This window comes from Euwallacea fornicatus, chromosome 27 (assembly GCF_040115645.1).
Source record: "Euwallacea fornicatus isolate EFF26 chromosome 27, ASM4011564v1, whole genome shotgun sequence".
Taxonomy (NCBI): domain Eukaryota; kingdom Metazoa; phylum Arthropoda; class Insecta; order Coleoptera; family Curculionidae; genus Euwallacea; species Euwallacea fornicatus.
This window is the reverse complement of record NC_089567.1, coordinates 43566-70749: the sequence shown is the minus strand read 5'-3', so window position 1 is coordinate 70749 and position 27184 is coordinate 43566. Positions and strand designations below refer to the sequence as shown.

The window sequence follows — 27184 nt, the reverse complement described above, 5'->3', positions numbered from 1 at the left end:
AAAAAACATTATTTTTAACACCCTGTATCTTGAAAACGGTGGGATTGCGGACCCATGTTACTAAGAACTTTTTTTTTTACAATGAGTAAGAAATTACACCTTTAATTTACGGGCACATATTTTGAAATACTGGGTATTGTGAAGTTTCTAATATAAAACTGAAACGTCATCGGTAGGTACCTGAGGGTAAAATGGGTTTAAAGGAGCTTTTACTAATAATTAAGCAGTCAACATTTAAACACTAAATATATTATACAGGGTGTTTTTTAAGTCTGTGACCAACCTTCAATAGTGAATCTTCCAGTGATTCTAACAAGACAAGTTTATATAAACATAGATTAAGTACTGCTTCGTTTTCAAGAGAAACGGTGTCCAAATTTTCGCAAAAAATAGTTTTTTCTTAAAAATCTTCATAATCCTTTAACTAATTTTGTTGAAGTTTTACAGCATTATTTATGGTTATTATTATTATTTGTGCGCCGCTGATTTCTTTTTTAATTTTTATATTTTTTTACATTTAGCACAGTCGTGGCCCCGTAGATCACCGGATTTAAATCCATTATTTTTTTTTCCTTTGGGTTCACGTAGAGTTCTTCGTTTATAGAATTCCGTCCAACACTGAAGAAGAACTAATCCAAGGTAACCAGATAAAACATACGTTGGGACTATTTAAATTTATTCGTCAATTGATGTTAAGACGAGCTAAGCTAATGCTTGCATTGAAATTGAAAGAGGAATTTTTCAGCAAGTATTATAAGTTTCGTGTTACTTATGGTTAAATGTTTTTTTGCTAAAAAAATTGCATATAATGTTTTTAGATGTAGTGTAAAAAAAACTTTTTTATTACATTGTTCTGAAATTTCTGACATTACCTCTCTGCATGGCACTAGCAAAAGGAGACAATCAATTTCTAACTTAAAAGATTCCTTTGTACTACGTTAAAAATTGTCATAAAATTTCAACGTCATATTAGTTTGCGTCTTATTATTTAGGTTTTTGTTAATATATAACGATAAAAAAAATTGACATCGTGTATATTAAAAACGAAATACTACTGGATCTACACTTATATAAACTTTTCGTTTTAGAATTACTCAAAGAATCACCTTTTGAAGTTTGGCTACGTATTTAAATACCATATACATATGTGATACAATAGTAACCTAACACTAGATTTTGAGCGAACATTCTAATTTGTACATGCATCAAACCCTTGCTTCAATGTAATAATAATTAGTGTTTATGAGGACTACACAGTTTAAATTCTTATGACCAACGAATAAGTGAGCTTGCCAAAGGGCCTAGTTTTTGTTTTAGTTTGGGGGAAAGTTTCTCAACAGGGAGTTTATAAATTCAGAAACTGTAGCTTAGTTTGGTAGTTAACTAACTGCGGTAAATCAAATTAGCATTAACTATTATTAATATTTATTAGATTATTTCTCTTCGTCATGTTTTGCTGTAATAACAATAGTATAATAAAAAAATTTGAGTGCTGAAACTTAAAAAAAAGTTAATAATGGACCTCCAGGATTTCGAATGCCAACGCCCCTTAACACGTTTAGACATTGGCCTAATGAGATAATCGATGACCCGCTAGAATATTTTATTCCAGGTTATTTATATATCTTTACGAAAACTATCAACGGTTGTGAAGAATGTGACAAATTATCAGTCTTTTTTCTGTAACGTTCCAGACATGTTCGACGGATGCCAGGTCAGGAATTCTGGAAGAACCAAGTAGCAAATTCTGCAGCATCTGTGTATGCGCGTCCTCTTGTTAAAAAACTGAATTAGGGAGAGCTCTGACACAAAATAAAACAGATTGTTTCGATAAATCTTGGGTTAACAATAGTTGAACATATTGCCTCTGATGAGGATCAAAGGAGACCGGTTGTCATGAGCAATAGACTTGATTAGTTCATCATTATTGGAACAGTTTTTGATCGAGGGTCGCATTTCCGCCTCATCGACTTCTCATTCTTACTCAATTATTAAGCATCCATAAAGAGAACCTGGATCCTGGAATTGTCGCTGAAGATCTTAATTTTCACGTACGATATGTTTAAGTTCATCTTATTAGGTTTAACAGGGCAATTCCACTGCCGTAACAACACCCACTGGTGTGTAAAGCGTCATTCTCAGATAGAATAATGATAAAAAGAACAATCCATCTTAAATGGGAATAACATGAAAAGAAGCCATGTTCAACTTTTAATTCTGATCTCTAAAAATAAACTTTCGAAGTTATATAGCGCCTTCATTCATTTATAAATATTTCTGCTCCGAAAGCAGAGTGTTGTGCAATTAAAGGTCTATTTATTGTCGTTTTATTTTAAATTTTGAGAGTGACGGAAACTGTTGTTATCATTGTAAAGCAATCGGTTTTCAATACAAATATCGCCATAATTTCATTCTTAGGACATACCGAATGTCAATTTAAAAACTTTCCATCCCTATCATCTTGTAGCAGCAGAGATTTTTTAAAAATCGCCGGAACACGTCGATCTTGTTATCGAGGGAAAATTATTTATATATAATTCAATGCGTCTTTTTCAATCTCTTACTCCCAAAACCACAATATCAAATATCTTAAATGTTAAGAGTGGCTAAGTGATATATCATTTTGGAAGGCTTTTCATTCTCTACATTTTAGTACATGCCGAATTTGTTATGTGACTATCACGTTATCAAGTTAGATATCTTTGATCATTCTAAATTTGTTTCTCCTATTAGTGTTATGATAGAGTTAAAACCAAGACTTTTTTTATTCAAACATGTCTTACGATTAGAGAATTTCCGTAAGAAACTTCGGCATAGCCATTTTAAATTATATGACAAAATTATTTTTAATTACTGACCTTTGCAAAGAAACATGTCGAAAATTAGGATTCTTATTTTTAACACTTTTAGTTTATTAGATGTTTGGAATTTTCTCCATTATTTTCAAAAAAATAATAGTAAAGCCCATTTTGAATCTCCTTCTTGACATTTTCATATATCGTTTTTGAATAGCCCTTTTCTTTCTGTGATCTTTCTTGTGAAATCATCAATATTATCAGGCTGGATTTTCTAAACAACCGATTTTATATGCACCGCTTGAAAGTAATCTAACAGCGGTAAGTCTGATCTCTTTCAACCCATCCATTTGTCGGAAAATTGGTCATCCAACCATTCTCGGACTGGGCGAAAATAATGCGATGAAGTACCATCTTGCTCAAAATGTATTTGGTCTTCTTGCAAGATGTTTGCACGAATTTGATCTTCCAAATGATTTGTTATTAAAAGATCAATTACGTTTTTAAGTAAATTTAAGCACAACTTTACAGTTAAGTTTTTTTGAATCAATAAACGTCTTATAATAGTATTTCTGAAAATAGCAGTTCAAACATAATTTTTTTCTGGTCACTCTGTAACATCATACCTAAAAAGGTGGGAATTTTTATCATGCCATTATCGGCAATTCTGTTTATTGACCCAAGCATTAAAAAAAGGATGCACCCATTACTGAAGCAAATGTTTGTTTAAAAAAAATTGATTATTATTAATTGAGTTGGTCATTAAAATCCTAACGATAAATTTCCTGCAGAATTTCCATTTTGTAAGGATAAAATTTATTTATTTTCACTGCTTTTCGTTCAGTTTTATGTGACATTTCAGTTTGAGTTTTGATCGTACGCATCGAATTCCTGGGTTCTGCAACAAAGGTTCCCTTAATCTCTATTTAAGCAGCTTCATTCAAAACACACTGAACCGCCTTTTTTTGTTGGCAATAAAAGAAAAACCCTTTTCAGTAAATTTTTTTTGTTAAGTCGAAAACGTATCAATAACTCACATATGAATTAGGATTCCTAGCGTGAAAAACTTTCGCTGTTCTTGTATATCTTCCTTGCTTCCCATAAATAAAAATAATTTCAGCTCTTTTCTGAATTGTGTATAACGTTTTTAAAAATCCTCACAGTAACGTTCGACTTATCGCAATAAACTTTAACCAATTTATACAACTAATAACATCGACCAGTACCACAGATATGTAAATAATATTTTCGATGCAAGATAATATTAAAATGTATCAAATCAGCATTCCATTGCAAACACAAATATAAAAAAAATCATATTCTACATAAATGTTTCTTTTCGAGGACTGAAAATATTTAGTAGATTGCTTTAGCATTTGCTTCAGTGATCAACGCATATGTTCTTTTAATGATCGTCTCAGCAAACAATAAGTCAACAGGTTAATAAATAAATTTATAACAACAATTTCCTAATCTTAAGACATTTATGAAAAAAAAATTGTTTCGATGCTAGCAAAAAACTAATACGAAAAAGAATTTAGAATAATGAAAGACAAATAAGTTGATAACGTGCCAGCAAAACTGCCAAAATATAAAAAATCAAAAACGTGTTCCAATTAATGTATCACTTAACCCTCTTCACATTTTAAGATATTTGAAAAGGTGGCTCTGGGGGATTACGGGTTGAACGAGGCGCAGTAAATTCTATATAAAAATTGTTCACTTTCGATAACAAAATTCATATATTCCGGGGAATAAAAAAAAATCTAACCCGTTTCGAAATAACAAAGGTAGGAATTTTTTAAATTAACACTCTGTATATATATATATCATTTTTAGTCGGCTTTTGTGTTCTCTGCACATTTTGTTTCGTACTGTTCCCATGTTATGGTAAATCTAATTTTTCTTGAGTTCTTATCAAACCGATTTAGTTCCCAATTAATCTAAATTGGAATCTAAAATAACTGTTGGGAATTTGACAAACAATCCTGAGAAAGTTTGTCAAAACTGAATTACCGAATGGAGGCGTTAGCCCTTCTCTTGTATTCAATTGGGAAAAGAATCCTGTTTAGTCATGCTTTTCGATTACGAAAACGTGTCAATTTATTTGTGAAAATTAATTATAAATTTTTTAGCAACATTTTTCAGAATTCCCAGATCCATTTTTTATCCTGCCAAATTAGGACTCAAAGTCTAAGTTAGGAAACCGCATTAATTTCCTTCTTTAAGTAGCTTGCCGGAAATTTTAAATATAACATTCATTTAGTGTCACCTAAATGTAAATTTCGCTGCCATCTCCTCAGCAAAAATTCCCTGAAAATGTTATTAGTACTGCTAATGTTCAGGATTTATAACGTGCAGGAACTTTTCCATTAAAGGCGATTTCCGTAAGAAAACCAATATGGAAGCGTGCTGTACGTGGCATTAAAAACACGCTGCGAGAAGATGCAATCCAGAATAATTTATTAGGGTGGAAGTTTTGCGAGAGAGCTAGAAAAAGGACTAATTTTTCAACAAATGTATGTTTTAATTTCTGTAAAGTTATGTTATTTATTCAATACATACACCGTGGGATTGACACTGAAGGTTGAGAATATTCTGCACCTTTGAAAGCTTTCGGTCTATTATTCCCTAAGACTGATCCGCACTCAGTGCTTCGATGATCATACAAGTATGCCAATTCACATATTAAATTCACCCACATTTTTGACTAATATGAGTTCTCGGATATTACATGAAACCGAAACGCTGAATTATTTTGGCACGATATGGTGATTCGAATTAAATTTCAGGACCTTTCTCCATCTGGTTTATATAGTCGAAGCAGATAAAATATGCTTGACTTTACTTTTCATTTCCATTGAGTTTTTTTTGCTCCTAAACGAGTCATATTTAAATAAAAATAATAATTCGAAGATCTAAAGCTTCAGAGCTAGACCATCCCAACAGTTACTTGTGAATATGAATTAAAATTATTTTTTAGGCTTATAAGGGCCTAAAATTATATGAAGTTTTTAAATAATAAATAAAATCTTATGAATCCTATTATCCAAATCGCACATAAAAAATTTAATCAATATGGTTTGTTTGCTTTGGAGCAATATACAACATGTTCCAATATCTTTTCGAAGTCGCTGGATCGAAAAGTTATTTGAGAATTCAATTGCAAGAGTATGTTAACTATTGAATAGACAACGGCTTGGACACTGAAAGAGCTTCTCAAAACAGCATATTAAACCATAAGCTAGTAAAATGCATTATTATGGCCCGAACCTCAAATTCTTAGAAAAAAAGACGGAAAAACGTACTTTAAAGTAATTCAGCACACGCAATAGTTCTGCATTTTAAAGGCACTAGTGCGAAAAAGAACTTACTCACATCAACGAAATCCTCTTCAGCAATAATAAGGCACTTCTAAATGACCCTTAGCGAATATAATGTCATTAAGGCCATATTATGGCGACCCCATTACTTCCTTCCGGTTTTTATGTACTTATTTTTCATAAATGCGGCTTTTATTTCCCAGGCAAAAGAGCTTTTGCATTATTATGAAGTGTTTGTCATTACTTAAATGCTCAGGATCTTTAGAATATTCTAGAAAAAGCAAGTCGGCTTCATAGTCCTGCTATTTCATTCTAAGGGAATTTATGAAGCAAAACATTACAATTATATTTAATAAAGGTGATAGAAGATGCGTTTGAAATGAATGTGCCCTTTCGCAGTTTCCTTCTTTGCTAGAGTTTAACGATCACGAAACTTAAAAAAATAAAATAAAAGAAAAGGGTCAAAGCGTTTCAATATATCTCAGTAGCCACATTCAGTGGTTGTTGCCACTAGTAACTGCGCAACTGTTGACCCACAACAGATTTACCTGTACTATACGCTGCACTTCCAACAGATTTCAAGAGGAACTGGCCGCATCTATATTCCGAACTTAAAACCATTGTAAAACTGTTACCTCTGCTGAATGCGGCTATTGTTTTCATACTTTTAGTTTTGATATATTTGTGTTATTTGCCATCATATATTCCTTTATATATTTGCCGGTTTACAAAATATGTACATATCTAATTTCATGTTATACTTTTGCAAAAACCGATCTCTTGTCACGTACGCATAACGCTGAATCATGGAGATAAAAGGTCCAAAAGGTTTAAAGAGCTATGAAAAACAGTTGATACAAGCTTCATAGATAAACTGAATGTTATAGAATAAAACCTTGAAAACACCCTTTAACCAAGTTTAGAGATAATAATTGAAAGGATTAATTAAATCAATAATTAAACAATTTTTTTAGGAAACTAAAAGTTTTAGAATCAAAATTTGTAGGTATATTGTTATACGATGGAACATGTAATGTTAATATAGCTAAATCCCCAGGACTACATTACTTCACCTTTCCTTTGCTGCTCAGTCATATACATATATACATATAATGAGTGATATGCAAGTGATATGTATATGGGGAGTATTCGGATCAATAATTGATTATGAAAAATTAAACAGTTAACTTTACGAGAACGGCTTTATATAACATATAAAGTCTAGTATAAAACTAATCATTAACTCTTCAAGAGAGGAATTTAAGATATATTTTCTCAGTGTAATTGAAAAAGTTATAAACTAACGAAGTACCAACTAATTCCGTTTGTCTTGTTGAAATTTTGCAAAATGCTTAAGATTCTATAGTCGACGAAATATATACCTATTTTCGACCCTAACCCTAATTAACCTAAATTAACATATTTAATCCAAAAAACGTAAAGTGAATTGCAAAGTATCACCTCGTGGTCGACGTGTCTTTCCTAAACTATATTAGCAAAGGAAGATTTATAGGCTAAGTAAGATTAAATATGAAGTGAGATGAAAAATGGAATTGTAAAAATAAGAACACAGGAAAATAGGAAGAATAAATAAGAAAAAAGTGAAGAAGGCAAAAATAAGACAAATAAAAAACAAAATGTCAACGTTCTTCATTCATCAAACAAATTATTATTTACTATTTAATTTTTCTCTTACTTCCTGTTTTATCTCATTTACTGTAAAAACCCGTTTGAAGAGGAGAGTTAAACTCAGTATGAATTATAACTAAGTCAATTATTATTAGGCAAACATAAACACATCGTTATAGATTTATGTGAGACATGGATTTATTACAATGCCAAATAATGTGTAGTTTATAGGCAAACTCTAATCAGGGTTATTAGAAAGTCTTGCACACTACTTATTGACGTTCAATGCCTTTAAACGTTTTGCATATCCTATTACCGAATTAAATGGATCCAATTAGCCAAAAATTTCTCGTTAGAAAAATGAAGATAAAAATGTCAAAGTCAAATTTCCAAGCACTGTGCGAACATTTAATGAATATGATAAAATAAAACAAACCCTATATGTAAAATATTAGATACATATGTATATTTAGTTAAAGATTAATTCAGGTTATTTCGGAGCATTACCTAGTTTAGCTCATGTTTATATAGTTGAGTGTGTGCCTAAAGAAAACAAATGACAATAGAAATTTGAATATTACCTCAGAAATATGTTAATTAGAGTTTCTGCAATTAATATCAGCGAATAGTTTGCCTTTGCTGTGGCGTCTGTTGAATATTTCATATCATATCGTTAAAGGGAAGGCAAATTGGTGTACTTATGATTGATTTTTCATGTCTTGCACAAAGCAGTAGTTTGATTATAGTCTATCTTTGAAAATTAGTTTTAACGATTTGTTGATTCGTAGGAGCTTAGTTTTTGAGGTGCGGAGAGACGCAACGGAACATCGCATGATAACATTGTAATGCAACATTTTCTTGCTGTACATAAAAATTACCATTCTGTGTTAAAAATTTATTCGAACAGTATATAATCTCATATTTTATATATAGAACATATTAGCGATTCGCCAAAATCAAAAACATTAAATTTCCATTCATATAAATACTACCTTTATATTACATTACGTTCGTGTATTAGAGAATCCCTAAAAAAATATTTAAAAAATACTAATGATAGAGTCCGAACCTAAAGATCTACCGACCAACAAATACAGGATGTCTCAGGGAAAAGTATCTACTCTGAATATTTTTTCTGTTGTTTATTAAAGAAAAAAACGCGAAAACACGTCAACTTTGACAGCGAGGGGGCACCATTTGGTTAAACGTTGTTTTCAGAATATCATCCCTCTACCCCTGGGAGCCACTTTTTTAAAATGTTGAAAATGGAAAAGGGATTGTGTTTTACCTCGGTCGAAAAGTATCTTTATTCTTTACGTGGTGAAGCTTTTTTGTACGTCGATCCTGTTGAAATGAAACAAAATCAAAATAACATGAGTTTAACCTTGAATGATATTTCAATGAATGCCGAAAATGTATAGGTCGTTAACAAAGAAATTTTTAACATTCTCCTTTAATATTAATAAACTCTATTATAATTTTTTTGTAAGAATGATTTGTTGATACTTTTCTCTGCACTTAATGATTTTAATATTTCGTAGCAAGACATCACTTTGCAGTTCGATCAATGGTTAAATTAAAATCGTTACAAACGAAAATCGAGATTGTAGGTCTATATTATAGAAACAATAATTCTGCAAAAGAGGCCACTCGTGTCTTGAATTTAGATATTCTTAACAAAATGGTATGCAACCCTTATGTATTTGAATTGCTAATAAAATTTAATGAGACTAGTTTGATTGAAAATATAAAACACAAATTTGGTCATCAAATGAGAAGCGATGAAGTTCAAATCATGGTTTCGAGGTATGTTCAAATAGACAACAGAACATCTGTACGAAAGATTGCTGAGGAATCCGGCATTTCAAAAAGTTCTGATCATAGCATTTAAAAGACACTAAAATTGAATTTTTATGTTATAAGACTAGTACAGGAATTCAATGAGGATGATTTCGGCCGTTAATTAGAATTCCGCGAATTCTTTATCAACATGTTACATTTAAACAGATATTTTTGTTGAATTTAACATTTTCTGATCAATCTTCGTTCTATTTAAATGGTGAAATTAGAAAATATGACTGTCGTTACTGAAGTGACGTCAATCCTTATTTGTTACGAAAGAGCCATACACAACAACCTCAAAAATTTAATGTTTGGGCGGGGATTTCAGGTGATTACACTGTTGGATTGTTTTTCAAATCAGTAATTTTAAATAGAGAAAACTATCTACAATTTCTGCAAGACGCCATATTTCCCAAGATAACAGATATACTTGAACAAGATATCCGCTTCTTAGAACAAGAATTAGTTTTCTAACAAGATGGAGCGCCTCCATACCTCCACACTACACACACTGCTACTGTCTGACAATTTCTAAATGAAGATTTCCCCGGAAGATGGATGAACAGAAGAAATCTGGTGAAGTGGCTCGCGAAATTCCTCAATTTTAGATCGCTGGATTTTTGCTCATCGGGATATTTGAAGACCAAAATCTATAACACATAATCTGATTCTTTTGAAGCGATACGTGCCCAAAGCTTCGAAGAGTGCAGATCGATAACACCACAAATGTTAGATTACGTGTAACAACGTTTTGACGATTAGCTGTACATGTGTGTGAAAGTCAATGATGGTCACTTTCAACATTTCTTAAGATAAAATAAATAAAATATCAGTAAAAATGGTCAAAATCAAGTTAATTTATTTTTGTTTAATTTCTAGAAAACCGACGTATAAAAATAAAAAATAAAAGCTCGTTTATGCAGAGAATAAAATTACTTTTCAAACGAGATATAATACGACTCCTCTTTCAATTTGAAAGTTTCGAAGGGATAGTTGCCAGAAGTAGAAGGATGACGTTTTAAAGACCATTTTTTTTACCAATTGATATCCCTCTTCCTATCAAAGTTGACATGTTTTACCGTTTTGCTTTTTAACAAACAACTGAAAAGATACTCACAGTGGACACTTTTTCCTGAGACACGCTGCATGTAAGACTACATTCCATACAGACATCAAAAGCAATGATGTATCGTAACGGCATCATGCAACATTTAGCCATGTAGAAAAGTGGTACAATACCAGCGCAATCATTTCTTTGATGTGATAATAAAGTACCGTGAAATACCGACAATCCACAGGACGCTTCAGTGTTACGATGCTTACAATATGGAGTTACGGATTACTCACTGGTCTATTACTATACACTAACTGGACGTTATTACTCAGTACCGTCCATATTTGTTGTCATATCTGGCAACAAGTATGAACGGCACAGAGTTGCGTTGTTGTTGCTATTCCATATGCTGTTTGTACACGCGTATTTACACAGCTTCAAAATAAATTTGGATGGCACAGTGCTACAGACATCCAAGAGAACAACGTATTGTAACAGCACTATACAATATTTACAATTGCAAAAACGTGATGTAACACGAGCACGTATTGTTTCTTTGAAATGTTGACAAAATACCGTGAATTGCAGGGACGCCCCAATGCTACGATGTTGCGTTACAGAGTTACGTTAACGCTGTTAGGGTGCATGTGGCACCGCTTCGTTGAAAACTCACATTTTAAGTGAATTATATGCAACGCGTATAGATGGAAGCAAATTCGACGAACCTATCAATTATATGTTAGCGCATCTCGTATACTCAATTTTAAGATTAAAGCACGTATTACACTAGTAATTTATTCATGAACTTATTCGCGAAAAGGCTTTATGAATTAATTCACGTATGTAAAATCCCTTTTACACTAACAATTTGGCCATTAATTAATTTATGAAGAAAATCACAAAATTATTCACTCATTGGAGCGTGTTCTAAATTTCATCGATTTTTTTTTTAATCAGTTCTACCAAAATATACAATGTATGAATAATTATTTATTTATTTGTTATTTTCGATTTGTGAACCATTCGCGTGTGATTTATATGCAAAAATAGGTAAAACTGACAATTAACCAGAAGTTTCACGGCTCAATTCGCGAATTATAGTCAGTGGAAAACCCACAGATTTCATGAATGAATTCGCAAATTAATTTATAAAGAAATTGTCTATGAAATAGCGACGTAAAAACACAGAAATAAGCAGTTTGCGTAAGACTAACTGTTACAATTCATCTGTCAATGTTAGCAATATCATCCTGTCATTAATGTGGCTAAAATTGCCACTTCTACTCGTCTGAACTGACACCTTAAATCACGATTTATTTAAGCCAAGCTTGAAAACTTCGGATATCTGTGTAAGCCGAATAGAAAATTTCTTTATGTGGCATATAAATACAACAGATGAACACAGTTAACGACTGCGCTTACACATAGCTCACACAGATTCGTCCATAAACCTAGAAGTGCTTACACAATATGCGTTAACGCTAAATAGATGGGTTTTTGCCTAGTTTACGTTTATGCAGTTTGCATATCTGAACGGATTTCCGTAAATTTATTCCTTGGATTTTGATGGACCTAGAGAATGTTTTCTTGAAGTGCTACGCGGCGATGTTCCGCTGCGCAACGACGTTCTGCTGCGTGTAAATTCTTGACGGTCGCACATCTCTGCGTAATGAGAAAAAGTTGCAAGAGGATACACGATGTTCGGTTGCTCGTCTACATGAGTGTTACGCCGTGAAGTTTTGCAGATCGTTTGTACTCTACACTCGCCTTTACAAATATTCATATTATTATTTAATTAGTCTTACTTTCAATTTTGATATTTGAATACATATGAGGCAAATTTTTATGCTGTACAAACATAATTAAAAACAGTTTTTGATTGACGCAACAGCTTCTATCGCAGTAAATATCAGATGATTATTAAAAAACCTCCAGAAAGGGTTAGAATAACATAGAGATGAGTCTTGATTATGTTGATCTGTTATCACTATTTTTTAGGATAAATTGTAAATAACTTAATCGAATCCTCGCATTCACGGTTCGGAAGTTGCTTGTTAATGGTTCCCGTTATTTGATTGCTCCTTCTTTTCCTTCCGAGGAGTAATGCACAAGAGAATAACGTCGTCAATAACTCCGTTAAAAGCGCTGTCAGGGTGCAGATTATAGAAACTTAATGTGCCTTTGAATCTAACTTTCCTTTAAGTTGCCTTTTATTTCATAGAGTGTTCAATTATGTCTGTAGCTTACGATTCAACATTACCAGAATTATAGATTTTCTGTTAGTTTATCGGATAATTAACTGTATTTCCTAATCTTTGAAATCTTAATTTTTTTTTATCATCTCTATTGTGAACCTATTTAGATGATATCTAACAAAAGAATATAAAGTAACAAAGTACAGAAAGTTTCCATTAATGAAATTGCTTAATGTCCGCTAGATATTCAGGAGGTATGATTATTAATCGTATCGATTAATAAGGGTATAACGGCTTCTTTCGTTCATGTAAGTACAATCATCCGAAGGTCCATTCGAAAGAAGAAAGTTGAGTAATCAATCAAGTACAATTTATTATAATATAATATTTTCTCAATCTTAATTGTTCTTATAGATACTCATGAAATATTAATAAAGCAAATGAATGTGGATTAGCGAATATCTATAGGGGCAAAGGTAGATACACTTTAAGGACTTAAGCCAATTAGAGAAGTTTATAATTAATAAAGTAATCTCCTCTTTTGAAGGTAAAATATCTCTCAATTCGAAAACTTTTCTGGATACCGAATCCGCTTATGGTACGGACTAGTATCTCAGTTCTTCGTGGGCCATAAACTTTAAAAACTTTTGCGCTAATTCCACTGCTCCTTTCAAGTGCGAAAGGAATTAGTAGCCGGAAGGGAATAAGTAGTCCGTTTTAAACTTGTGATAAAAAGAACTCGAATAAGTTTTATTAAGAGCAACTTGTAACAAAATAGTTATGATTGAACGGTACATATAGCAAATACTCGTCATAACGGGAAAGCCAGATTAGTTCACCTTGAATTACATCAACTAGCTATTATTAACCATTATTCAGAAATAACATATATATCAAAAAAGGGATTAAGAGGCGCCTGGTATCTCAAATTGAGATATTCATTCCTCGATTTATTAATAAACATTTCCCGGTTCCATTCGTGGGCCTAAATATAGATAAAACGTACCAATTTGGGGCACCAAACGCTTAACACTAGTCAGCCGAAGTCGTCTCAATTTATCAAAACCAATTTATAAAATAAAATGAAAAAAAATGTGAGATATTGCTATAAAATATTTTAAATCTATTAATGTACTGTAACGAGAACCTTAAATAAAATTACGCAGATTATTGAAACCCCTGAAAATCAATTCCTTCATTTTCTATACTAAAAAGTGCTCTTCTTTCAACACTTCCTGTAATATTATTCAGAGTAACAGGATTTGCATTAATTTAACCGATTTTTCTTGAATCTATTGATTCTTTAAAAAACGTGGCATAAATATAATTTTTAACAAATAGCGTGAACCTAACTATAAGTAACTTAAGTCACGTGATTTTAAATAATCTAAGTCCTGTCTTGAGTGAAAGCATTTAAGGGTTGGAGTTGGAATTTCATTTCGGTAGCGTTCTGACCAATCATAAAGTTCTTCGTTTGCTTATCACTACTAGAACTCCTACTTTTTCTGGATGTCGCGGTTTCTATAATTGCATGAGGATTTTAAACTGCTAAAACATAGCCGGGAGAATGAAACGAGACTTTGTTAGTGAAAAGTCAACTTATGATGAGTTTTCCTGCGGAGTTTTCAACAGATCCCAAATGGAAGTTGAATTTGTTGAAATAATAAAAGTCGTTGGATTTTCATGAATTTACTGTCTGTTGTACAACTTGAACTACCTCTTCTGTCGAGATAGTTGTTTGTCCACTTGTCCACTTATTTATTCTTTACTTTAAAATACTTGGTGTTTCACGAGACAAGTTTACACTACTTTTAAAAGAATATTATTAACCTTTTATAAATGACTGCCACATGGAGAAAAGTTTCTTGGAACTCCTCAAGATAACGCTGAATATAACATTGCCACATCCCATTCATTTCTTGAAACTACTAAAGTAACTTTCTAACAAGAAAGCTTTCTGTTTAGATATGGAAGGGGGTCTAAATTTGTTGAGATTTAAGGTTTTTTTCAGAATAGAAACGAGACATTTATAAACTAGTATGCGTTTCCTGGGTTCCTGAATTTAAAAAATGGATATTCCTCTACTGTTTTTATGTCTATAGGTACGGGGGATTCCTAAAAATTCACACTCAAAGGAGACCGCTATAACTCGGAACCATGATATTGAATTGGGAAATGTTAAATACTATAATAACTATTTCCCTAGGGCACTTTTTTGAGTAGAATTAATTTCTGAAAAAAAAAGTGAACGCATAGGTTACTTTCTAATAACTTGGTTTCTCTATGTATTTTTTAAATATCCTACAATTTTTAAGATTATTCAATAACACTTTTTAAAGATTTCCAGTTATTAGTTAAGCCCAATTATGATTGTTGAAAACTTCGAAAATTCGAACAGTCTCTCAAAAAATGCTCTTCAAAGATATAATTGTTTGATATAAGAAAGGAACAAAAACTATTGTTATATCTCGAGAATATTTTTTTTGATTCTACTTTTTTGGAAATCGATTTTACTCAAGAAAATATCTTAAGAAAGTATTGATCATTTCCCGATTCAACCCAGAAATTTCACCAAATAACAAGATTTAAAAAAGGCTTTATAGTGATAGAATTAAAAACAATACACGGACGCAGTTTGTACTAATATTTGTTTCTTGAATCGAACCGAAAAAACAGGTTTTTTTCAGCTCAATTCAAATAATTGTAAAAAGTTCCCCCTCAAAATTAAAATATTGAAAACTGATCAAAACTGTTAAAAGATGAGATTGTTTTGAGTAAAAAAAATACATAAAAAATTTATTTTTACCAATTTTAATTACTTTTAAAAATTTTTTTAAATAATAACCCGTTAGTATTATACAAGTTACCGTTATAATACAAAATTCCAACAATAGCATTATTTCTAAAGTGAGGTTTCGTGCTTTTCATAATTAAAAGTAGATCTGAAAAATATTATTTTATATGAGTATCTCATAAAGAGTGATGTAATTAAAATACTCTCTTTTTCTCTTTCATAATTCAGACATTTCATATTTTCCTTCCTTACCAGCAAGGTAACAAAGCAATATATTGGCTTAATACGTATTTATGTGGTAGATTAACGAGAACATAACATTAAAGTTTATTATAAAACTCGAACTAGCCTAGCTTGTACATATCTTGGTCCCGGATTGTCCATATTGCATTCAAAAAATAAATAAAAAGTGTGATATAATATCACATTATATTAAAATACCTTCACATTCGTATGAAATGAACCCCCCAATAATAATAATAAGTAAATCTTGTAATTTTAACATAATAGTGTTTCTTAACAAAGTATCGAATGAACAGAGTTTCAGTAAATAAACAACATTTATTATTTATAAGGTTAATAATAAGTGACATTGCCTCGTACAGCAATGCAAACGTGTACTCTTTTCGGCATACTTTTCAATGAATAATCAATATCCTTCTGGAGTATTTCATTTCATGCTACTTCAATCATCATCTCCCAAAGATATTCGATAGGTAAAAGGTCTGGTGACCGTGCAGACCAAGGCAACATTTCTAATTACGCTTGTTCGAAATACTTTCGAGTGATGTTTTCAGTATGTGGTCTTGCATTAGCCTGTTGGACAATGCCATTTGCTAAAGTCTGCATGAACAGTAGTAATTCTGGCATCAGGACATTGTTTTTTTTTAGTTCGAAACTTTCTCATTGGGAACATTTTAAGATATTTTGTTGACACTTTAGCAACAATATAAATATTATAATATATTCATATAAATATTATTTTATTTATTAACAATCCAATAGAGAATCTAAAATGTTAGTGAGAAAGTCCACCACTAGTGTTTTTCATTTTTACTGAAACTCTGATTATTTGATACTTTATTATGAAGCTTTTTTTGCCAAAATTACGAGACTTAATTATTATTATTACTGGGTAGTGCATTTCATATGAAACCGAATATATATCATTATCCATTGTTAGACTGTTGAAGTGTTTACTACACAGTATGACTCCAATTTTAGGTATCTTAAGCTATAGCAAGCAGAATATTAGTAGCTCATTATTATAAAACCGCGGATAATCATCATACTCCCCGCTTAGGTAGATCTTTAAACTGTCACGAATGCACATAGTAAAATAAATATCTATTATTAATGGATAATAGATTACGTGTCAAAAAGTTGTATTAAATTCCGCTGAAGGGATAACTTGGGATTAAATTTCGTAATTGCTTTAAGTACCGACATAAAAAGGTTTCTCCAGTTTTTACACAACGTACCTCCTTACGTCAAACTTTGGAGGAAGTTTTTGTGCTCTTAAACTAAGTAATTGTTATATACTTTTTTGTTACTCAATTATGGAATTGACGTTAATGTGCTTACTCTATACGAGATTTAATTTCCTCCACCCTTTTTCAATTATTTTTATATTTCCATTTCGCAAAAGAAAATGCACAACTTAACTACTATCTACCTTATTAATATTCATAGAATTTTCACTTAAACTTGTTTTTCGTAGGCACTTTCCAACTACAACCTCAAGCAAATAGAGCTTCTTAGAAAGCTTGACAAATAGGGTCCATCTTCGAAAGTGCAGAGGCGTAGAATTTATACATGCAATTAGGCCATATGTTCATGTATTTTACGGCTTCATTTGCTTGGTGGTTGCAGCCCTAATTCAATGTTTAGTTATATGTCCTATGGAGCTCTTAAGGTTTAGAATTGTTATTATAATTTAACTGAGACGTAACAGAGAACTAAATTGTGACATTAAAATTAGATGTTATGTTACACAAAACTCTAACTGAATTGTAGAAATTCGAAACCGAACGTTATAAACTTATTAAAAAAACTTGTTGTTATTAGTTGTTTCGTACATAAAACATTTTGTTAAATCCCTGGAAAAATTTGCACAACTTGCCAACATTGCATGGGGGGTGTTCAAACCAACCTCATTCCCCTAATGCGAAGTCTTAATCTTGTAGGCTCTGAAATAAGGAACGCATCCCTAAAGCCCCATGCATGATGACTACCTATAAAAATGCCCCTGTATCAGTTTATGAAAAATTCCCGAGGATGCGATGATTGACGTATTCTAGAAGATTCGATAGAATTTTGGAAATATCTCAGTAATATTGCAGGTCCGGCCAACTAATATACAGTATGTATATTTAAATTAGAATAATATGGGAAACTTTTTTATTATTGATTTTACGAAAAATTTGTTTTTCATAAAAAGTTTTGCATGGTTTTAAACCTAAAATCAAATAATCAAATTTTTGGAATATCATACCAACTATCTTAAAAGGTTCAATAATTATTTCTTATTAGTCTCAATAATGCACATTTGTACGTTATTTATCAAAAACATAATAACTTTTCGTATCTTAATATGTTTTCAAAATAATTGTGTGATTAAAATAGGTAATTGATAAATAACAATAATTTTTTTTGCTAAAAGGAAATGACAAAAATTTCATAAATTGTATAACTATGTAGGATTATTTAAGTTTTAAATAATTCCGCTAATGTCTCAAATTAACCACCCTTTTTTTCGTAACTTTTAATAGTTCTTTTACCAATTTCCCTTAATACATTCATTACCACATTTAGAGTAATTTCCTGAAATGCTTCCGAAATGATCCTCTCGAAATGATCAACATTTTTAAACAGTCGGTACTGGTAGACTTTCTGGTTTAAATAACCCCATAAAAAATAATCCATAGGGGTTAAAGCGGGAGATCTAACAAGCCAAAACATATTTATACGCTTGTAACGATGTACTATAAAGTTTAGAGGCTGCAGTGAAATTACTTAATAGGTATAAGTAAAAGGGTTGTAACTAGTTTAAAGGGCTTTTTAAGTAATTGACGTGTTAATAATTGTTCGATTTATGTTTAAACAAAATTTCTTGAGTTTCATGAAATTTAAAAAGTTGGCTCACTTAACGTTGAACTCAGCAAAGGATAATAGTGTTCTTTTTAATGGATTTCTTGAATTTTAATAATGCCTGGTGCATAAAAACAATCTGTCTTTATAAGAAAAAAAGATAAAGTAAAGTTTTTTTCAAAACTTTTAAAGAATTTCAATCAGATACAATGCCGAGCAGTGAAATTATAAGAATGCAGTTAATAAATGATAATCTTTAGAGGAAAATGAATAATCCCCCACAAATTATTTTTCGATTTCTTCAGTTTTGATCAAAAAAACCGGTTAATTCATTTTTGTACGAAAGAATTCATTTCAACACAAAAGTGAAGCGATGTCCATCATAAATTTGATTTAAAAATGTGGGTTTCTTCAATTTTGCTATAAAGTTCTGCAAACAGGTCCGGACCAGCTCAAATCACTAATCATAACACAATCTAACCTAGACGGCAATAAAACCGTTGTCATATGCCACCAAAATCAAAATAAAAGGGAAGATCAGAATTGAATTTAAAAAATTCAGAACCGTATTTAAAATTTTTAAATTAATAATGATTACAGGAAAACGAAATGTCGGCTTTAAAATTTTTTGGTATGGGGTTTATGGTGGCAGACAAGATGCAGTACTATAACTGACTAATTATAGTCCTTGGTATTTTCAAAAAATATATTTTTTTAATACAACATTTGTGCAAAAAATAATTTTTGGGAAATTCAGAAATATTGACGAGTTTCCTTTTGGTCAGTAAAATGCTTAGGGAATTGTATTTTTCTAAAGAAAGGTAGAATATGCAAGAAATATAAATTAGTACCAACGTGTTTCTTTTGTTTTTATTATATACAAATACTAAAAAATGTAATGTGTCCATATTAAAAAAATGATTGGAAAAAGTAAATATTTTAATTCTTTGCTACTAATAAACTGACGTAAGCAGCATCACTAAGAAATTCAGAATCTGAGATACCAATCTGCGCCGCAGCTTTTCGCTGAGGGTTGATATAGATTTCCGTATTTAGAGTATTTTCGCGACGTTTTGCCAGTCTCAAAACTCTGCTTCATTGATTTAATTGATGTGCTTTGTAGCTATGAAGAAATGACTTACTTCTTTAATCATTTTTTGGCAAAGATGTAGAATGTTCGCAAAGCATGTTAATTTTCATGGTTACAACCGTCATAACACAATACAAAACTTGGTGAAAATCTTTTTTGTTCTCTTTTTTTAGACTTATATGCTTTCCCTTTTTCAATTATGTACTCTTGTTTCGTTACATAACACATCACGTATCACGTCTAGTGTAGAGAAGTGATATATCGAATTCACTGTAAAATATATGATAATGAACGAAATAAGAAATATTTATGTTAGGTTAAAGATTCCGAAGATACCATGCATCTTCTTTACATTTAACTACCTAAGATGAACTTTATATGATAGGAAATAGCTCGCGTATTAAGTCAAAAATTCCCTCGGTGCAGGAGTGACCCACTGATTTGGAATGGAACTGACACCGCCGCAATAAACAAAATATTTCTCTTAGTAAAGATGAAAAATTAGAAGGAATGAGACAGGTAGAAGTATTTTCTCAATAAATATTCATAAAAAAGAATATATCTTTCGAACACTCACCTTATCCTCACTTCACTCTATAATTTCTGTGATATTGATATTTTTAATACAGTGCCATCATTTTAAAAACCGCCACTTCTATTATTTCTTTCCTTAGAAAAAAAAATAGAATTCTAGCCTAAACGTATTTTAATTGAAACTATCTTTTCATAATGGTTTTCCCTTATAATGCGGATAGCATCCGCACCTTCTATCTACATAAAAAAAAATTAATGGGTTACTTCAGCTTCTCAGTATATAATATTAAAGATTTTAAAATCATGATTCAGCAGCGAATTGAAAATTGAAGTTGATTTATCCATTCTCTAGTTAGAGCCACAAACAAATGTTGTAGAAATCGATCTCTGTTCCAGTGTCATTAAAATTTTTTATCAAGGGTAAGCTCGTAGGCGGAGGGACAAATAAAATCCTTATAATGAGCTAATCATACGAATATAAGTACAAAAATACCTGCGAGGGTGTGGACTGCCACCTTTATTCTTTTAAATTTCCATATAAGGCATACATATACGTAAATAATACTCCGTTCCTTATTACTTATGAATTGAACTAAAGTTAAGGAATCACTGGGGTGTTCACTGCCGAGATTAAAATTTCATAACTGCCAAAATTGTTTGAGCTCTTTTGAGGGTAATAAGTAGACAGGTAGATTTACATATTTTACAGCAACGAAGAAGATTGTAGTTTCAAGGCAATAGACCGATGTATATTATGGTTCTAATAGTTTTCTTATCTTTTCTTTACACTTTGGGAAATAGATTCTTTTTTAGAGCAGTGCAGGTGCCTTAGGAAAGCGGTACCATCGCTATTGATGCCGAAATTTTTATTTTTCAGAAAGTTACGAATGTCTCTGAGCAAAATCGAGAAGGAAAACGTAGGAGTTATCTTTTCCTTCAAATCGATTCTTCTATTACATATTTTTAGTCATTTTCTCTCTCAAACAAATAAGGCTTCTGCATGACATAACATTTTAATTTCCTCTCAGAAAACTACGATTTACAGGATTTTGAGCGTAGGCGACTCAATTCTAGAATTCCGACCTCAATTCTGGAGTTATAAAATGCCCATTGTTTGAAAAGGTACCCAGGTATAGACCGAATTTCGGAAATATCCCTTCCAAACGTTTATTACGAGCACATTTCCGATGAAATTAGCCGCTTGTACCAGGAAAACGACTGAAAACAAATCTAATCAACGACTGCTCCAATGTTGGAAAATTTCTTTCATTTTCATTTCGACATAAAACATTGGAGCCTGGTAATTGGGAACGTTTTCAATTATATTACTTATAAAGCTTTACAGGATTAAAAAGAACGCCCATTAAAAAGTAGACCCAACTTTTGAATTTAACTTTCCTAGGTTTCTAGATCGAATGCTGAGTTTTGAAAGAAAATTGTTTGGACATTTTATTAAAAATGAGTGACATCAGTTTTTTTCGGTTAAAAACAGCCTCCAATATATTTTAAATATTTTAATTAATTCATTCATTCATTAATTTAATGAATTTAATTTAAAAGATAATATTTTTGATTTTAACATAACGATCAAAATTACGGAAAACAATAGAAAACGTTGATTGCTAAACTCATTGTAATAGCGTAGATTGAATGAAAAATATTAATCGCAATAGTTCAAGTTCACATACAATAGATATTATAAGATTTATGGCATCTCTTATGGATTTAGAATCAAGTTTCCAATCAGATTCTTCGTACCATTACCAAGTACCATTGATAATTGCGGAAAATACCCAAAATGGCGGCTCCTCGAATATACGAATATAGTTTTTTAGATTCAAATTCCGTGATATTGTTCCAAAGATCTGGCCAGGCATGATGGTTTTCTCCTTCACTATATACTATGAAGGGAAATATCTACCAACGTACTTAACTAATCATTAATTGTCATATCTAAATGTAATATTTTTCAGTAATTTTCACAACAAATAGATATGCTAAGCTCCATCAATCTTGCTCTTACGTCATGTAAAAGCAAATTAAAAACCGTACTCAGTCGTTAACGATTCAATGGGCAAGAAATGAGCAGGTATATCTAAACCTGTTGAATAACTTTTAGAATATCGATGTATTATGAGATTTCACGCACATTTAGTTTGATTTTGATTATACCAAAAGAAAGTGCAAAATAATATTTAGCTTACTGGAATTTCTAATGCTGATTCGAAAAACACCTGCTGCTGCGGTTCACCGGCCGAGAAACCTCGTCGCTGAACTTCCAAACTCCGATAAATCGTGAGTGAAGTCACCGTATTCCGCGCAGATAACTCCCGAGTACACTTCTGTATTGAAAATCCAGAGAGCACTGTCCCGGCACAGTTTTCATATCGGGAGCCTCTATTCTGGACCCGGGTGAACGCGCAGATATACGAGAAAGACAAGGAGAGAGGTAACGGAAAACAAGGAGAGAATTGCTGAAGTTTCCACAACTACGTCTGGACGGGAAGTGGATGGGTAGAGGTGGCTATAGGTGTCGGAAGTTGCCGGGTAAATTTATGGTTCTGTTTGATACAAGAATGTTAAGTAATGAACATAAACACATAGCAGGCCACAAAACATAGCATGCAGCCAACAGAAGTAAAATTTTTTCGTAGTATTTAGCTAAAGGGGAAGTTCGCTAAGCTGGTGACGTATTTGGGGCTAAAATTAATAGCTACTTTCAATGGGATTGCTTGCAACTGCTCTAGCTGCAAAACTCAGCAATAAGGATTTGGGACTAAATTTGAGATTGAGCTAAACCTGCCTTATACATAATTGACTTGTTTCATTCTATATGATGTCAAAGTAATTTTTCATATAACGAGAGTACGAATAGCAACTTAACTTATAGTAGTTTTGGCAATACATATCTAGCGAGCGCACCACTTTTCAGAGTGATGAAGGTTGAGAGTTCTGAAATAATAAATCATACATTTTTATGACATTAAAGAATGTAAAGTTTCAAAAAGTCGCGTGGCTCCATATGGCGCCCAAGCCAATTTAAACTTGTATATATTTTACAGGTAATGATAAATGAAAAGCAAAAGCTGGTTGGTTTCATTCTAAGGGGTGTCAAATTATTATTTTTTTGTAAATTAGAGATAAATCTAAGACGGACGGTTTTTGCATGCATAAATTTTGTCCACCCAATGACGCTGAAAATTTTCGCTCACATAATATGAGAATAAACATTTTTGTTGATGTTGATGGATCAAAAAAGCTCATTTGCCAATGTCGTTGTATAAAATTTCCATTCTCGAATCGGGACCCAGCTAGAAATGACGGCGTAAAGTAGAAAATATATTCCCTACAATCTTGATAAGTTGAAGCGAGGTGGGCTGATGTCCGGAGCACTCAGAATGCAATTACCGAACATTGTTGTGGAATCCTAAAAATAGTTCTAAAAACACCTTCTCTTTGCGTAAATCTCTAGAAATTGGTAATTTTCTGACTCCATTGATTTCATAGATCCTCCAGTATTTGGACCGAGATTTTTTCTTCTTTCGTTCCTCTTTTTCATATTTCTATCTGAATTGCTCTACTCTTTCATCCTCTAATACATTATATTAATTTGTACCAATGTTTCTGGGGCACCCTATAGAGCATACCTCATCGATAAGAAAACATTAACCGATTTTCCGTAACTGTGTTGAATGAAGTCCACAACGGTAACATGATGATCTGCAGCTTTACCCTCAATTACACGACTTCAAATTTCTTAATGCAACTTACCTCTGGATTTTAAATTGCGTCGGAGTTTCAGGTTATAGATAATCCAGAAACTGAAGCTTGCTGATAAAGTCAATCACCTCAATATCTGCGTACAAATATTTTTTAAAACGATTGGAAATCAATATAGAAATTGGCAAGGCAGTGAAGTGTGACCCGCTCCTTAATCAAAATTGAGAGTGTTAATTTGAATTTATGCATTTGGAATGATTTTAATTTTTTTTAAAGACTACAGGCAACAGTTATTTAAGTTTGATAAGATAAAACTCAACTTATGTGACTGATGAGATTGAAGAGATGGACAGATGGAAATTTTTTTCTTATATTCCTTTAAAAAGGAGGACAAGCATGATCAGTAGCTGATACAATCACGCGACTGATTTACTGAAGAAAAAAATAAATAGTTACATATATTACGTTATACACATAAATGAAATCAAAAAGAGTTTTAGCTTTTTTTGAATTTTTTCCATATTAAATTACAGCTATGTTTTTGATCTTAATGATGAGCTTTCATATGTTTTTGAAACACCTATCAACAATCAAATTAAAACAGGCAAAAATATATAGGGTGTTAAAAAATTAAAGTTTAGTTGATTGGTGCAACTTATATTTCACACAAATCGAGTGCGGTCTTGCAGAAACTGTTTTTCTCCAATTTCAACAATAACTGACATTTCTTAGGTTTATAACGAAAAATTCTCACCCTGTATATATCTAAAATCTGTCACGGTTTTGATTAATGGTTTTGGAAAGCAACAAAATCAATTTAGATATGTATCTCGACAACTTTCGTAAATAGCTATCGATATATAATAAATAATATCAACAATTCTGGATCAAAAGATTTCTGCACTCCGTTAAAGAGCTAGTAAAAAATCATGCAAAATACCATGTTTGCATTTGAAATTCGGTATTATTAGCTTCATCATGATAAGCAGCAGTTAGCAGCATTCTTATGAAAAGCTGTCTTAAATTCTAATCTTCTTTGAACAATAAAATAGAAGTTTAGGACTTTCTGCTACGTGGTTTTGGCCGCCGATCCAGCACATTCGAGAGTAGGCGGCGGCGTCCTGGCTCCGACGCCGCCAGTGCAGCGACCTTTGACCCACAGACGTCGGCCGGTGCACCGGCATGGGGCAGCTCCAATGGCACACTCTACTAACTCGTCTTCGAGGTTTCCGATTTGGTAATTCTCTCCTCTTCTGCATATTTAGTTTTACTGCGAGGGTCTGGCTTAAAGTTTCACTTGTTGATCCCCCTTCTAAGACCGGCATATCGAAGGAAAAGAACGGAAATGTTGTACTCTAAAACTGGTAAGCATTGAAAGATGCATTATTCATCTGATATAGAGGGTGTCTTTAGTTGAATATCCATTAGATGTATTTCGAGATCTGCTAAAGCTAGAAAATCACAATTTGGTATGCAGCCAGTTGAGCCCAGTCTATACATTGAAAATATTTTCAATATAGCGGCATTTCGGAACGTATTGGACTTTGATAACAACTTTGTTACTTTAAACTTAATGAATATGTTTTTTTTTATGATTTAGTATTGAATTTCAAATAAACTTTATATAACATGTTGCTAACCTAAAATGTCAATTTTCGAAGATAAAAACTGAGTAATGTAAAAATTCGCAAAAACTTTCTGTACAATAAAAACTTTTTATAGTGGAATTAACAAATGTAGAACAACAAAATTTTGCAATAAAAACACTACATTTAAAGTGTAGTGTTTTGATTATAACAACTCAATAAAGTTCTTATCTAAGAATAGGAAAATATTACATGACCGAATGCAAAATCAAATAGTCTTTTAATCCATATAATAAAATATAAGGTGTCCCATTTGAAAAAACTTACTTTCTGATATTTTTGTATTGGCCTAGTTCAATGTATTTTTCTGCCCACCCTGTAGATGACTATCAAAATTGAATTTAAGAAGAATGCAGTGTTTTGTGTAATGTTTTGACTTTTTACTCGTAAAATTTTATTGTTCTAAAAGGTGATTTAAATTAAGTTTCTATATTAAAATATGAAATATTTTTGAAACATAAATGTATTTGTCAGCGACAGCGTGAAATTTCTAATCTAAAAATTTAAATAAAAATAGTCATGAAGGACTAGACGAAATAATTATCCGATCCTATTTTTAAAATGACTAATCAAAGAAAAAGGCATTTCGTGCTTTACGTAAATTTTTGGTGTCGAAATCGACATTCTAAGAGGACAATTCGGAATGTTTATCCAAAAATTCGAGCAAACTGCATCAATTGGTCTCCGCGATAATCAGATTTAACTCCCTTGGATTTTTTTCTTTGGGGGGCATCTGAAGAGCAGAATTTACAAGAATAAACTGGACACTATTGCCTAGCTGAAACAGGAGATCAATCGTGAAATAGCCAGCATAGAACTTGATTTGAACCGCAAATTAATCCAAAAATTCCAAAAATGGATTACGTCATGCCACATGAGCCGTGAGAGTCATTTACATGATATCATCTTTGATACATAATTGTACATTTATGGGTTTCTCAGTAACAAATTTTTCCAATAAAAAAGATTTTTGCCAGGTGTGACATAAAATTATTTTTATCTCTGAAAGTTGGGATTTTAATTTAGCAAGATGTTACATAAAGTTGTCCTGAAACTCAATATGGAATCATAAAAAAACAAAAATATAATTACTCTATTTAAAATAACCAAATTGCTATCAATTTTTTATACTTTCGGAAATTATTTTTTTTATATTTTCAGTCAATAGATCTTGGGATCAAATGGTTGCAAACCAAATTGTTCTTTTTTAGTTTTCGCGAATCTCTAAACTCTTTTAATAAGCACTCAAGTGAAGACACCCGATATAATGATAAACACATAAGGAAAATCACTGATTATATTTCTATCAACTTAGATATACCAACTTGGATAGAATAAGAAAAAGTTAAACATAGAGGGTACACGTGTAATAAGTAACAACGGTAAAAACATTCATCTTGTCCAATAACGAATTAGATAGCAACCGAGTGAGAGCGATAAAGCAGTTAATTACCTATATGTGCAGTCTCCGC

The 27184-nt window shown here is 31.8% G+C and overlaps 1 protein-coding gene across 1 annotated transcript in view; it reads right to left on the bottom strand.

Annotated features, from left to right (window-relative positions):
• Positions 1 to 22693, bottom strand: part of LOC136347184 (uncharacterized) — a 65594-nt gene extending 42901 nt beyond the window's left edge. Inside the window, exon 1 of the mRNA XM_066296942.1 lies at positions 22551 to 22693. The gene's annotated coding sequence lies outside the window, so the exon portion shown is untranslated. The remainder of the gene's footprint in view (positions 1 to 22550) is intronic.
• Between the last annotated feature and the right edge of the window lie 4491 nt (positions 22694 to 27184).